Source organism: Podarcis melisellensis (genome assembly GCF_964234715.1).
Source record: "Podarcis melisellensis genome assembly, chromosome: 5".
Classification (NCBI taxonomy): domain Eukaryota; kingdom Metazoa; phylum Chordata; class Lepidosauria; order Squamata; family Lacertidae; genus Podarcis; species Podarcis melisellensis.
Genome location: NC_138537.1, coordinates 67059315 through 67075801, shown reverse-complemented (window position 1 = coordinate 67075801; position 16487 = coordinate 67059315).

Genomic DNA, 16487 nt, shown 5'->3' with positions numbered 1-16487 from the left:
TCTTCTGTTTTCCACAACTGTTTGTGTTTTCCCACAAGCAAGTCACAAATTGCTTATGTGAGAAAGAACATAGCCCAGTGTTTTTCTTTTTCATTTCCACCTCCTGTACACGCAAAGGTTAATTATATCTTTAGTTGTAATGCAGTTGCTTTGCACAAAGGCAGTCCTGCACAAAACAGCTGTTAAAATAAAAATAAAGGTACTGTGAACATCCCTTCAGCAACAACTGGCGAAAAGGGAATGCTGCAACTTTTCCTTTGAGCTGACAGAAACAAAAGGTCCTTTAGCTGTGCTCAGGCGATGATGAGATGGAAGTGGAACAATGGATGGCACCCAGGAAAACATCACCCCAAAAATACCTGCCACTGCAAAAAACAAAAAAACCACTTGTCAACACAAGGTGCTTCAGACTTGGTTAACAAGCCATATCATATTAGATTATTTCTTTTTACTGCATTAGCCATGGCTCAAATACGTCTATATTAAATTGTGGCAGGTAAATGTTTCCTATTGTCCTGGCATTCCAGAATGGAGAAACAGGCAGTGAAGGCCAGCAAGCATTTGCAGAGGGATGGCAATATGAGAATAGAATATATTGCCATCCCTCGTAGCACTCCCAGGTGAGAGCTACAAGACCAGATAGGTTTATCTTGGTGGGACAGGCAAGCCCGTTTGAAATATGTGTTGCCCATCCAAGTCCTATTGAAATAAATGAAACTTGCACCAGCGGAGTGCTTGACAATATCATCCACCGGAATCTTTGTCCCTTTCACAGATTACAGGCATCTGTCTATTGATATTCCTTCCCATGTGCTGTTATGTGTACTCTTGGCAATATAAATGATGCACGGAGCTCAGACTAGTGAGACAGATTACCACCCTGGGCTGGCTAGCTCCAGTCTGAATGCTTCTGGAGAGCAGGAGAGCATCCCAGCAAGTCTTTGCTTCCTAAAATGCTCATCCAGATTTTTTAATACTTTCTGTTGCTGTTGCCAGACACGAAGCAGGTGGTACATTATAATCCTTTATGTACAGAACAGAATACAACACACACACACACACACCACATAGAAATACTTGCTGTATTTTTAGTGTACAATGGTGGCAAACTGCTCTTACTATATTTGGATTTAATTCCTGGTGGCACAAAAAGAAAGAAGTGAATTCCACTCTAGCTTTGGCATTCTGACAACTGGAAGATACTATGCCAGCGTGTCCCCTTGTGGCTTCCCATGTAGAAAGAAATTACCAGTGGAGTTTTGCATTGAAGAAGAGGGATGGCATTTGTTGCATTCAACAATGGCAACAAAGCTCACCCGGAAGAATTGTTTTAGCGGCAGAGGCAATTTTTGTTTTATTTATTTTGCCAAAGTAATAAATGAGTGTGAGTTTTGTTTTTTTGTTGTAATTTATTTTTATTGGATAGGCATTATTTTGTACTATTTTTAAAATTGTATTTTTAGCATTTATTTATTTTTTGAGCTATTCGGAGAACTCTGTTGTTGGGTGGCCAATATAAATCCTGGGGATTGTATCAAACATTCTCTGTCCGCTAGTGCAAGGTCTCTTTTAATGTTGCACAGCAAAGGAATCCAGTGCAACAGTTTTTAAAAATTGTTATTTATTAAATTTCTATACTGCCCTTCATCAGAGGATCACAGGGCGGTTTACAACAGAAAAGCACAAAAAAACATACCATAGTAACACACAAAAACAGTGACCCACCCACCCACCAAATTAATATTTGGGAATTGTGTTATATATGGTGCTACAAAGTTACCAGCAAACTGCTTATGCATTCTCTTGCCCAACACATTCTGCTGAAGCAAAACATTTCACCAGCAGAATAGTTAAATGATGTTAATTTAGTGTTATACTGGATACAACCTTGTAATAATTATTCTCTTCTACTATTTGAAGAGATGCAACAGCTCATTCATTTATGTGTTAGGTTCTTTGTACAGTACAAGTAGCCTTTTAAAATAATTGGTGGCTAGTCTCAAGCAACAAGGTTCCAATTCCCCCCATGTTTATTGGTGCCATTGCCATATCATGTATGATTGCCCAAACTCAACTAAGGGATACTTGAGGAATTTAGTCTTTGTGAATCCTAATATAAACCGGCCTTTCAGACTAATATGTGGACCAGAGCTTACCAAACCATAGGGTTTTACACTTCCCAAATGTTGTGGCACAGTTCTTGGTTCAAAAAAACACATACCGAAGATGAAAATTTCATGTAGATTTTAAATTGCAGATTGATGCAGAAAGAGGATGGAATAGATTTAAGTTTAGACACATGAAAATTGCATGGAATGAGCACAAATAGACTCAGTTGTCCATTCCTACCAAGCTGTGGTCATGCCTTCAGGCTTACCCTTTTCTTCTGGGCTATAGACCAGTGATAGGGAACCAGTGACTGGACCACATCTCCCATCATGCCTTGCCATTGGTTATGCTGGTTGAGGCTGATGGGAGCTGGAAACCAACAACACCTCAAAGGGCACAGGTCTCCCAATCCTGCTCCAGTCCATTTTCTTACAATACTCCTCCTCACAAGAACTCCAAGTGTAGCAGGCAAACACCCACAAAAACTAAAACCATATTTCTTGCTTCCTTCATACTCTTTCATGGAAGATATATTTAAAAAGCAATCATTTTACAGAATAATAAGCAATTACTCTGTCATACCTTGATTATAATTTGTTATGATGTCCAGAGGTCACATAAAATTGTTTAAGAGGCTGGATTTTGTCCTGACTACAGGCCGCCGCCACTTAGCTGTCTACAATATAAGTGAATTTAACCTCATTGCTTCAGCGCAATAGTACTTAGAAATGAAAGAAATGAAATGTGAGGTCGCCAAAGAGGCACTTTAAATTATATCCTGTTATGGTCACCTCTGTGCACTGGGCCATATATCTGCAATTACTCTGTCTGTAGGTAAAAACACACACTCCCTCCTTGACACCCAAAGCTTACTGTTGTTGAAACTTTAGGGATTTGTTGCTGATTAGTAATCAGGGGGACAAATTAGCAGCTACACACAATGGGGGGAAAGCATAGGGACTAGGGAGAAAGGAAATGCTTCTTGCTTTAGCACACAATACAAAGTAGAAGGGTTATCGTCCTGTCTTTCCTGATCAGCTGTTTATTATTGTTGGGCTAGTGCATGTGGAAAAAATTGCTACAAAATGCTAATTTGTGTTTAAAGAAGTCAGACATCCTAAAGGCTTGATTTTTAGTAGCTTCATGAAGCTGCATTACTGGCTGTCACTAACCTGTGTGCTGACAGGATGTTTCTCAGTGAGGCAGGCAGCCACAGCAGGGGGCCATCGAATGTGGCCTTCATGTCATGCCTGAGTTTTGTGTCTTGGCCCACAGTTTATGCTTTGCTATTTTCCAGTCAACACACAGTTATCTCAACGAAGTTACATTATCAACTCAAACTATCCTTAAATGGTCACAACAGTCTAAATATTGTGGGTTCTGTTACAGGTATGTTATCCCCTGCACCCAAGGATTTGCTAGGATCTCTTCAAATTAAAAGGAACCCCAAAATAAAATATTTTGCAATTTTAAAGTTTGTTATTGTGCAAATTGGTACATACCATGCACAACTTCTCTTTCTCTGTGTTTAATAATAATAATAATAATAATAATAATAATAATAATAATAATATCATCACACTAGAGCAAACAATGCCTAAACATCTGATGAAAGCCTGATCCCATCAAACCTTCAGCTTGTACTGTGAAGAATTTGATCAGACTGTGGCCTTGGGCATACTGACTCTAAAGTAATTTTAAAGCTCTAGAATGTGAAGAAACTTTTTCAGCCTGACAGCCACATTGTATTCTGAGCAACCCTCTATGGACCATCTGTTAGTGGAGCCAGATGTAAAAGTTGGTAGAACAATTAATGTAAAATTTACTTTTGCCCAATAGGTTAGCTTTTACGCACCCTGTCTATCCTCCATTCAGGGAATAAAGAGGTATTATCAGTGTTCAAGGGCATACTCCAGCCCAGCAAAAATACTCAAGGAGGATGGGAAACAAGGTCTGATCCTGGTGGAACTTGAAGGCTGGCAGGTTTGGCTCCCAGGCTTGAGGTTTCCCATCCCTGCTTTAAATGTTGTGATATATATTTAACGATAAAATTGTTTATTTTATTCATCCTTCTTTATGTGGCATACTATTATTCTAATGTATGATGGATCAAATTCCTTAGCCACGGTTCCATAGCCATGGTTTCAAAAAAGAACACAAAACCACCCCATTTCATTAGAAGATTGCCTTGTTAGTTTCTTTCTTGGAAGGGTCTGCATGTTCTGAAATGCAGTTTTGTATATGCTAACAAAGGACTTAATGGTGCAAATGCTGCAGCTGTAACAGCAAACCAAATGTCATCGATCTACCTTTATGGTAGCACCATAGGTTATGCATAACCCTTGGTGTCTGCTAATAGACGTCCATGTTTGACAGCATAAACCTTAAAAGCAGATTTTATCATACAAGCTGCCAACTTCCTGCACTATGCGAAGCACAGCCTGACATAATATAAATAACACTGTGTGGTGACCCTATGATAAAAATAACATTTGTAAAGGAAGAGGCATGCATTCAGCCCCTGGATTTCATCAGCAACAAAACGTTGCAACGCCCATAGCTTTCTTACTGGCAGAATATAATACAGACCACAGTGAATCCTTTCCGTGTGGCAAATTAAATGCAGTCTGGTATAAATTATTTACATTTAAATCACTTTTTAAATATTAAATGTCACAAGACTCATAATATTTTCTCTGGAGAGCTAACAGTTTTCAGAGCTTGACAGAGACAAATAGTCCCAAACAACTGCCAATCCAAAATTTTTGCATTTAAGCTGATTTTAATACTGAGTTTAGGACCAGTTTAGCTTCCATTCAGGTGATTTTAGGGCTTTTCTTATTCATCAGAGCCATCGTTGTGAAATAGACCTTTCAAGTCCTGCTTCAAAGGAAATAGCCCAATCATCCACAATGCATTCATTAAAGGAGGAAGTCATATTCCTCCTCTGCTTTTAAGCAACCTGCCTTTAAATCTAGAAGCACCTCCAAAAACCTATGTTCCTTCCAGGTGAGAATAAAGTAAATAAAGAATAAAGTAAAAGGCAGTTATTTTCATTCTGAACTGTATTCATCACAATCAGGACTGTTTCTGACCTGCTGCAGCTCAGTTTCCATCAAATACTGGTTTGTTTGGTTTTTTTTGTCTCACTGTCAGCTATTTAATGTAGGTTACATAACTTCAGTGACTAGTTACATAACTCACATAACTTAGACTCATTTCAAGGCAAAGCAAATGCCGTAACACTATTTTAAGGAGTCATTAGTTACATATAATTTGTGGACTTAAAATAACAAAAATTGATAGTATTTAATTGACTGATTTCCATTCCTGAGTGCAGACAACCATGTGAACTGCAGCAATTTTATAGATTTCCTCTACTTTCTAGGGAAGCGTATCCTCAACCAGAACAGGTTGCCTTCCCACCTCTTGGACTTGAGACCTCAGAATGCAGAACACAACTGTGTTTTCAATATCAGCGTCAGCTTCAATTTATTGATCAATATGCAGCCCATTACCACATGGTGATGGAGGTTGGTAAGGGGATGGAGATCAATGCACAAGAACTAGAGCAGCAGGACCCATCAGAGCCAGAGGGTCCAGTCCCCACAAACAAAGTGAGCTCTGGTGCATAGGGAACAGTGAGAGAGGCACTTTAGGCGGCTGAGGCAGGCAAGGCCTCACAGCCTAGCTCGTTAGCTAGCCAGGTGGGTCTCATTAGCTCTGGCAGCAGGTGAGAGATTTCTCAGTTGGAGTAGGCTTGGAACAGGTGAGGGTCACTTGCCTCGTCAAGCCCAGATGCAAAGTCCAAAGGGAAGCAGAGCTGAGGTGCTGTGTCTGCTCCACTGCCCATGTTGCTGGACTTTGGCTTAGATGCTCTTAGACGTCTATAGGACTGTTCTTCAGGCTTGACTCTGGACTGTATTCTGACTGCTGGGCTTCAGACATGTCTACTTGGATTAACCCTGGACTACGTTTCCTGTCCTTTGGCCTTTGGACTTCGTTTGTGTGGCTTGACCCTGGACTTCAGACATTGGCATACTGACTTGCTGCAAGGTAGGCCAGAGGTTCAGGAGAAAGCCTGACTGAAATCGCATGTTGTTCTCTATCCTTTGAAATCACTGTCCCATGCTAAATGGGGAAGCTGGGAAGCTTGGTGTGTTGTTGCACTGCAATTCCCACCAGCCCCAGCCAGCACAACTGATTACTAGGGGTGACAAGAGATGTACAGTGGTATCTCAGGTTAAGAACTTAATTCGTTCCGGAGGTCCGTACTTAACCTGAAACTGTTCTTAACCTGAAGCACCACATTAGCTAATAGGGCCTCCTGCTGCCGCCGCGCCGCCGGAGCACAATTTCTGTTCTCATCCTGAAGCAAAGTTCTTAACCTGAAGCACTATTTCTGGGTTAGCGGAGTCTGTAACCTGAAGCGTATGTAACCTGAAGCGTATGTAACCTGAGGTACCACTGTACTTCAAAGACATCTGGAGGTCAGGGGTTCCCCATGCCTTTCTTATACAATCTGCTGGAAAAGACACCGCCTTCTGTTTGCATAGGTTGTAATATGAAGCAGAAACTGATGTTAGAGGGGCAAAAGTCTATCCACCTGCAGTAGACCTTCATACCTCAAGGTTGAGCTCTGGCGGGTGGAGTGTTAAGCCTAGCCATAGTTTACCCACCAGCCCTTCTTCACCATTCTTGCTGTGTCCTGATTTGCACATTGACAGTGTTCATGGGTTTGCTGTATCAAACATACCTGGAACCTGGCATTTATTTGTAAGTGGTTCTCGGATAGTTGGACTATTTGATCAAGAAAATATAGTATCCCTTTTATTCCCTAGCAGCAAGAAAATGAACCATAGATTTTTAACAATCTGAGCCATAATCCCTTTCCCGCAGCAATGCTTTTCGTATATAAATATTTAATAAGTGCAATGTATATTACTCTAAACATTACACCACTGGAAGGGTAAGCTTGCAATACAAAAACATCTTATTTGCCTGTAACAAGCCATTTATTTATCTTGGCTTTGCTGTTTTGCTCTTCTCCAACTCTCTTCTCAGTCTTAGGAAAAATCTTGTGATTACTGTTTGACAGCGAGAAATATCAGGAGCTCCAACTGAGCAGCTCTTGGTTTTTCCCTGGCAGCCAGTAAAACCCCTGCATTATGCAAAATGTCTGCGGCAGGTAAGCTTACAATTACACAAGAATTCATGAGGTAAAATCTAGCCTTCCCAAGAGACGCTAATAGCTTTCCCAAGAACCACCACCAGCAGTAGAAACTATCCTACAAAAGGGCCACTTCACTTGCTGAGTTCAATCCAGAAAAAGTTCAGTGTGGATTAAGCCACACCAAGAAAAATGGAATGGGAGCAATCCTAACCTACAGACACAGCCCAGCTGGGTTTACCACAGCCCTACCACACACCGGGGTTTGGAGGTGGGGATAGATGGAGAGACAGGCAGATGGCTGCACCAGCCTCAAGCTCGTTCCACGATTAGGCCAACACTGGGCCTGGTACTATCACACAGTGGCAGCAGAGCCAGAGCAGGATTCAGTGGGTTGAAGGCCAGCTTTCTCTCTCATACACACTACCCAGAAAGCCCCATTTAGGAACTTGTCTTCTGTCTGCCTCTATCAGGGATCTCGCCAAACCTGCATGTTCAGCAGCTAGCAGGGGCTGGTAGAGGCCAGCAGGATTGGTTAGATTGGTCTCTGCCAACCAGCTCAGCACAAAAGGGGGTTGTACTGCTCTACCCATCAGTACATTCAGTTTAGAGAATCAGGTTTTTATTGTTTGTAGCCAGTGGCAATTGCGGCGATTTGATTTAGTTGGGGGCCATTGATGTTGTTGGGTAGCAGTCTAGAAATGTATAATGTGAATGTGACAAACATGTATGCGGATCTGTATCTAAGCTCCCTTGTTGAGAGACCACGTTTGGCCACAGCAGCCCCTTGCACTATGTGATGGCATGCAGCACCGGAGGTGGTAGACATGATTCACCACAGGATGCTCAAAGTGGTACAGCTGTGCCCTGCTATATGCAGATAAAGTTGCCCTCATCTCCTTTATGCAGGTAAGGCTCCGATTCCTATTAAAAATATGTGAGCCTCCCGCAAAGAGGAACATCTAAAAGTAAATTATAAGAAAACCAAAGTTATGGGTTTTGGCAAGAGGACATAGATCAAGTCCACAGTTTCTAATATTCAAAGATCCATTTAAATAAATGTCTGCATGGGAAAGGGCACAAATTAGCAATAAAACTTGCTACCTTTCAGTTAGTCCAGGTTGTTCCAAATTTCTCTAAAGGCAGGGGAGAAAGCTACACAACGTTAATATTCAGATCTGTGTTGGCAAGCTTATTTGCTTAGTTGCTGCTTTCTCCAGATGCCCATGCTGGCAAACCATTTGGAAGTCCCAGAAAAACCATAAGCAACTGATTTGGTATTATCTCCAAAGTCCTAACATCATCCAACTCCACAGTTCTGCACCACACAGAGTTCTTGCAACCAGAAAGCAATGTCGCTGCAGGTCTGTGGCACCACCTCGCCTTGTATCTGCAAGGTCACAGGCTACCCAGCACTGCTCTAACCTTTTTATCTACTGTTAGTTCTGCTTTCCTAAATGTTGCTCATTGCTATGCCTTCATGTGTTGCCTTTAAAACACTGAAAGGCCTAAGGAGGACAGTTTCGCACAAAACAAATGAGCAGAATTGTGCCTGCCCATTTTGCCTCATTTCATGGGTTCTACAAAGGCCAGAGCTATAATGAAAAAGAAAAACTATGGATAAAAGATCTGACTCTGGAGCTTATTATGGTTTATCTGGGGGACACAACTGCCTCCCCCTCCCACACAGGCATCCATATATGCTGGCAGCTGCCTTGTTATAGACAACAGTAGAAACGGACCTTTCTTCCACCAAGGCATAAAGAGTTCATTCTGCATTGGTCTAGGCCACAAACAAATGGGGCAAACCACTACCTTCTTGTCGTTATTTTTTATTAATTTTTTTGTGCTGCAAAACAAACAAATAAGAAAGGAAAAGTACATAAAGGACCTCCATTTTCAAGTCAGAGTGTCTTTCACAGTTTGCTTTCCTTTGGTATGAGACACTATTGTTATAGACGTTGGCGGGGGGAGAGGAGAGGGGAGAGAGATGGAGGGATAATGATGTTTTCTTTGTGCAGGGATTTTTGTGTCACTGTCGTGTGGGTGGGTGGGTCCTTTATTTATATGGGTTTTTAAAAATTTATTTTGATTTTCAATGTGAGAGACTGGAAAGTCCAGAGCTTAGTTGGTTGCAGTATGGTTTGCTTATATGTGAGCAGGGGGCGTGCAGTTGTTGAATCAGATTAGCCATATTGATTTTTATGCTGTTGGGAGGGTGTGTGTGAAGTCTAATTCTTTTGGATATCAGTACTGCAGGAAATCTCCAAAATATCAAAACAGGCAGTGGAAGCAACTCCAGAACTAGCCCTATTAAATATCTTTCAGGGCAGCAATGGAGTAATGTCAAGGAATTTATAAATCACTTAATCTCAGCAGCTAGAAATATCATAACTAGACACTGGAAGGATCTATCAGGAGTGTACACAGACCACTAGTACCAATATGTATGGGAAACATGCCTACTAGAAAAATTAACAAAGTTAAACTAGCTCAGGCTAGTGAAACAGGTTTTTGCCATGAAGAACCCGGCTCAACAGTGTAAAAGCCTGGTGCTAAAATAGCCTATCTGCAAATGTGTCAAACTCCAGGATAGCAAAAGGGTGTACTCTGAAAGAGAGTATGTGGTAGACCCCATAAATGGAATGATGAAAATCATTCAACGTATCACTACGTCTTGTGCTGGCTCTGCTTTATCAAGATGGAGCATGTACAACAAAGGTTCTTTCAGGAATTTATTTACACCTTGCCTATTGAGGAAAGCTTCTTATGCTCGATGAAATGAATCTGTTAGAGCCAGCTGTTGAAAGGAATAGACTGCAGTGCAAATGTTTCATTTGCCATAGTCTTTGAAGTATAATTTGTTACAGTTTTTAATGAAAAAATATTTTTTGCAAATGCCAGCGTTAGCCATACAAATGATAAATGGGAAGCTGTTTTCTTTCCCCTATATAGAAACCTTTTGGAAATTTTGTTAGGTCTGTGCCCTTGTTCTCTGCATTCCAATTAATAAAAAGAGAAATGTCTCTTATTACGCTCCATGCCCCATGCCTTAGGTCTTGGGGCGTTCTAATTCCCTAGGAAAGGTATGAGAAATATTGCTTCAGATGGTATCAGGTGCACAAGCAAATGAGACACTTTAGATTCAACCTGGCTAGCATTTCCAGCACTCATATATACACTTGCTGCAAGTCAAAGGTACTCAGCCATGTCTTTTATTTGGAATGTGGTGCATTTATCAGCAGTCAGCACACTATTCTTCACAGGGTTCCCCCCGCCCTCCCCCAGGAATAAGTACAGCAGTTAGGGAAGGAGAAGCACAATGAAAGCCCAACCAGATAGAATGACACTATTAGATAATGCTCCACAATTGTACCTAGGCGCAGACTGTTCAGTCTGTGGAATTGTACAAATATAATAACCAAGGACCTTTATCATTATATAACTGTCATAAATATAAAATACACCCGGGAAATTGACGCCGGTCACTCAAGGGCCAATCAAATGATTGGACTGAGGTTATAAATCAAATGTAATGTCTCATAGTTACAAACACATGGATGGTACAAACACATGCTGTTAAGAACCATCTCACCCTATTCTGCCCATCCCCTGCAGTCCGTTGGAAAGCAGCCTCTGCGTTTCCCACTTCCTGCTCATGTCTAGATAGTGGAAACCATCTGGGTTCTCTGAAATGGAATCAAGCTTGTGGAATTCTGTGTCCCACGTAATTTGCCTTAGTTTCCACAGCTGATTGCATACGTTTTGTTTGCCTTGCCTAATTTTTGGTATCTTCCAGTTGTACTGGTTTTGCTCCATTGTGCTTTCATTTTATTAATATTCCATAATGAGATGTTGTTTTTGGTACTGATTCTGCTTTGAGTGCTCTGTGAGTGGTAAGGCGGGGAAACCACTGACATTATTATTACTATTAATATTGACTGATAATGAATCCCACAACATCTTAAATCGAAACTGAGTCACTCTTTGAATATATCTGTCCTGCAGACATAAACGAGTTGGATTCATAATCCTCCAATTCTGTGAGAGGCTAGAAAACCCAGGAGGTGTGGGGAGATAGACATATATAAAAAGAGAACTCCCAGTGGAACCACGGTGATTGCTCAGGAGTTGCGATCCCTCCTGGCCTTGCAATTAATAGGACATATGTGCATATCGTGAACCTGAATGCTAGTTCAGCCAGCCTTAGAAAAGCCCAGCTAGATCAGGCCAAAAACCTATGTAGTTCAGTATCCTCTTCACACAGTGACTAACCAGATGCCTCTGGGAAGCCTGCAAGCAAGACCTGAGGGTAACTACTCACCATAGCTGTCAACTTACAGTTTTGAAAATAAGGGACCAGCAGCCTTGAAAATAAGGGACCAGCAGCCAAAATAAGGGACCTGCGGCCTCACCTGTTCCAGGCACTCCAGTCTTCCTGTCCTCCTGCAGTCTGGTCAAACTCATGCTGGTAGCTTCGAGAACACTGTTCAACCAACTTTGTAACCAGAGGTTCAACTGAATAGAATCTGAATCACATGCACCACAAGGCCTATGCAGCCTCAACTTAAGATGGCTCCCCGGCCTGGCTTTGCACTGCAAAGTTTGCAGCAGCACCTGCAACAAAATGGCGTCCAGCATTCAAAAAACCCCTTAGCTTACATTAACTAGCCACACACAAGGCATGCAAGCTCCACCCCCCAGTCATTCTTAGACTTCTTATTGGGTGAGCAACACAGCCAAGCAACACAGTTGGAGCCTCCCTCCTCCCTGGCCGGCAAGGAGGGAGGGAGAGGAGCTGCTTCCTTTGAAATTTAAGGGACATCATTTGAGGGACATTTAAGGGACATCCATCAATAAGGGACAGCAGCAGGACATGGCGCTGGAATAAGGGACTGTCCCTTCAAATAAGGGACACTTGACAGCTATGCTACTCACATGTGATACCAAGCAACTGGTTAGCAGAAGAATACAGTCTCTGATGGTGGAGACTGAACACATGCATCATCGCTAGTAGCTACTGATAACTTTCTCCTCCATGACTGTGTCTCATCCTTCTTTAAAGCTATCCAAGTTTGTGCACATCATGACACCTTGGGGGAGCTGTTTTATCCATTTCCCCCCTTTTTAAAAAGTAAACACTAGAAATATTGGAGTTAATCCTATACAATAGGAGTAAGTCCCATTAAGTTCATTGAGGCTTACTTCTGAGTAAATATGCTTAGGATTGTGTAGCAAGGGTGTCTCAGCCATAAAAAAGAGGCCAAAATATGAAGAGATGCAAGCATATTGTAAAGACAATCGATAGGATGAATTATATATACAGGAGCTGGGCAGAATGGCACTCTAGTTAGAATGCAGCTCCCAAAGTACTATAAAACATGTATCAGTCTAAGATCATTGGACATGTTCCAGCCAAAGTTATTCCCTTTAAAGTGCCATTGACTTCAAACTGGAGAGTTTTACGCATTAGTTTAAGAAAACTGTTTAACTTTGGCCATGCCGTGCCAATTATTTAGAAAAGTTGAGATGTTTCAGAACTCATTAATATCCGTTCTTAAGCCTCTTCAATGAGGCATCCCACTGAGTTCAGTGGATCCTCAGTTTGCACAGGGACTCCGTCTTAGTAATTTAATATCATTGCATTTGAAGAAAATCAAAGAAAATGGCAAATGTCATAAAAGTCTGATCTGACCCAAAATGACCCAGACACTAAAATAGCCCAGTGAAATTGATCTATATTGCCCACATGGGTTTTGTTTTGTTTGTTTTAATGACATCCTTTATTTGTGTAAACATTTGGTGTTTAAGTCTGCTGTGCTATAGCAAGGCCTATCACGGTACAAGGATACAGACACAATCACAGCTATTCTGTGTATCTCCCTCTACCCTAGTGTCTGAGATGCAGTGGACATAACAGGACCTTATCTGTAATGGAACTCCCTAACAGCATAAGAAATGTCATGCTGGGTCAAAGGCCCATCTAGATGGCCAAAGGCCCATCTAATCTAGTATTGTCTTCTCATAGAGGCCATACAAATGCCTATGGGAAGTCTACATGCAGGACCTGAGTGCAACAGCACTCAATGGCCTCCTAAGGGGACCTGGCTGACTTCATAGAATCACAGAATTGTAGAGTTGGGAGGGATCCCAAGGGTCATCTAGCACAACCCCATGCAATGCAGAAATTTCAGTTGCATGTTCAGACCCAGAGACCTCCCCCCTAAATACACACACACACACTTGACTCGAATTTTAGTTTGGTTTTTGGCAGAATTTAGGCCACAACTTTATTGATTACAGAAGGTAAGTGGTTGCCTAGGCTCTGGTTCGACTAGTTCCCTTGCAGGCAGCGCTGACCCAGGGCACCAGCATAGGTTAGCCAAGGGTGAACACCTGGGGAGGTGAAAAGCCAGGAACAGACTATGTTCACCACCCAGATGCCCCCCTGGACTCAGGTATGGGCACAACCCCCTCTCACGGGTTGACCAAACCACTTGAGTCCCTGGATTCTTTAATAGAATACCCTTCACATAGGGATGGCGAGAGTGTTCTCCCATCACTATCACCTGAACCAGAGCCTGTCCACAACCTTACAAGTTGTGACGATTTGCTATGCAGCAGGCGAAACCCAAATGGCAGCAGCCAATCAGCCAAGTGGGGAAATTCCTGCCGTGCCCCTGTCCCAACGACAGACAACACACGATGGCATAGCAATGTCAAGTGCACAGCCCTAAATAGGTGGGCGGGTGTTCCAAATGAACAAGCCAAAATAGGAAGCTCTGGGTCACGTGCATGGGTATAAATAGGTCCTTCGATCTGTTTGGACTGCGCCCCATTGGTCAGATTGAACCCAACATCGAGGGACCTACCAATCGGGTGTTGTGGCTAACAAATCAAACCCACCCACAACACAGCGGTTCAGTCTCCAGGTCTCACCGCAACACATGCCCTCTTTTAGGGAGGACACAATCTACAGCTTCATTATTGCTCTCTTTACTTCCCAATGCTCCAGCACTGTTCAGGAAAGAGCTGCTTCTCAGTGGCAGAGCATCTGCTGTGCATTCAGAAGATCCCAGATTCAATCCCCAGCATCTCCAAGTAGAACTGGGACTGTCTGCTGTCTAAAACCACTAAGAGCCTCTGCCAGCCAGTGTAAACAAAACTGAGCTAGATGAATCAATGCTCTGGTTCAGAGTAATGCAGCTGCCTATATTCCCCAACTTCTGGCAGGTAGCAAAATTTTGATTACTTCAGAAGACTTTTGATGAAAACACTGGCTGAGTGATTTATTGTTGCCCATACAACTCTGTTCTCCTATTCATTTGTTTTACTTTGTGTGGGGTTTTTTTTTGTTTTTCAGCTGCTTTTTGAGGGTTTTAGGTAGGATATGTCCGTGTATATAACACTGAATATTAAAACCTTGTGATTTCAGATCCTAATTAGGTTTGTAGTTTATAATTTACTTTTGTTATTAAAAATATCCACCAAGCCATGCCTTAGTCATCATTGGCCCTGCATTTGCTTTGTTGATATTGATATTATTGTCTGTGCTGTAGATTTAGTTTCCTTCTGATTTTAAGTATAGGTATACTTCCTTTTTAGGGATGCGGGCGGTGCTGTGTGGGTTAAACCACAGATAGGGCTAGGGCTTGCCGATCGGAAGGTCGGTGGTTTGAATCCCCGCGACGGGGTGAGCTCCCGTTGCTCGATCTCTGCTCCTGCCCACCTAGCAGTTCGAAAGCACGTCAAAGTACAAGTAGATAAATAGGTACAGCTCTGGCGGGAAGGTAAACGGTGTTTCCGTGTGCTGCTCTGGTTCGCCAGAAGCAGCTTAGTCATGCTGGCCACATGACCCAGAAGCTGTACGCTGGTTCCCTTGGCCAATAAAGTGAGATGAGTGCCACAACCCCAGAGTTGGTCATGACTGGACCTAATGGTCAGGGGCCCCTTTACCTTTACCTTATACTTCCTTTTACCGATACTACTGTACACGTTTATGCTCTGTTATTTGTCCAGTGGTGGGAATTGTTTTCAAAAATTATTTACAAATGAAAAGCTTAAAACTAAACCCCAAAAAACAGAAATTTTTGAGAGTTCATCACACAATGTTGGCTAAAAACACTCAGAGGGGTCTTTCTGTAGCAGCCATTTTTAGTGACTTGTCAATCCCTTTTCTTTATACCAGGACTGGGCACCTATTTTGCATCTAATGGCTGCATTCAACAATTGATGGCTGGTCAGAGGTTGCATGTCAGTGGGCATGACTAAAGCTGCCCTCCCCGCTCTCATGTATAAGCTTGGGAGGGGAATTAAAATCAGTTCAAATTCAAAAGCAAACTTATGTAATTCAGTTTCTGAAACTGAAACAAATTTTGCAATGCAGTTCTCCAGCCAAAAAAAAAAAAAAAAATTCCTTCCAGTAGCACCTTAAAGACCAACTAAGTTGCTAAGGTGCTACTGGAAGGAATTTTTTTTGTTTTGTTTTGACTATGGCAGACCAACACGGCTACCTACCTGTTCTCCAGCCAGTTAGTGTGTTCAAAAATGCATATACTGGGGCAAAGTGTGCACGTCAATGAATATATTAGTGGAATTAACATACAAAAATCTTTATATTAGAGGAAATTATTTTGCAAAATATGTATACAGGGGGAAATTGCATCCAAAAATGTGTATAGTAGGAGAAATTTTAACAAAGGGGCCAATGAATTTTCAGAAGGAATACACAAACACACACACACACACACACACACACCCTGATCAAGAAATGAGAATAATTCAAGATTGGAAAAATGAACAAATGAAATAAACCAAAATTGGCATGCTTGCCCATCCCTGTTCTTGTGTAATTTAAATGGGGAGAGTGTCACATGAGAGTATCCCTCCCTGTGTGACACCTTCCATATCAGAATCACCCATGTGTGGCCAATTTTGCCACCCTTACGCCATATTTTGCATTTAAGGTGTATATATAATACTAATCCAGATTCATGTATGACATCATGTACTTGCAGTTCATTCAGAAATGTACACACGACTCCACGGAGTGGTATAACCGCTCCATGGAAACAGATATGAGAAGCTGATTACATGAATAAAGAATTTGCTTGGTGTGACCCTAGATACAGCCATGTCCTACAAATTATTCACTTGAGTACAATGACACATTTTCATCCACCACATTTACATTAATCACAGCTGATAA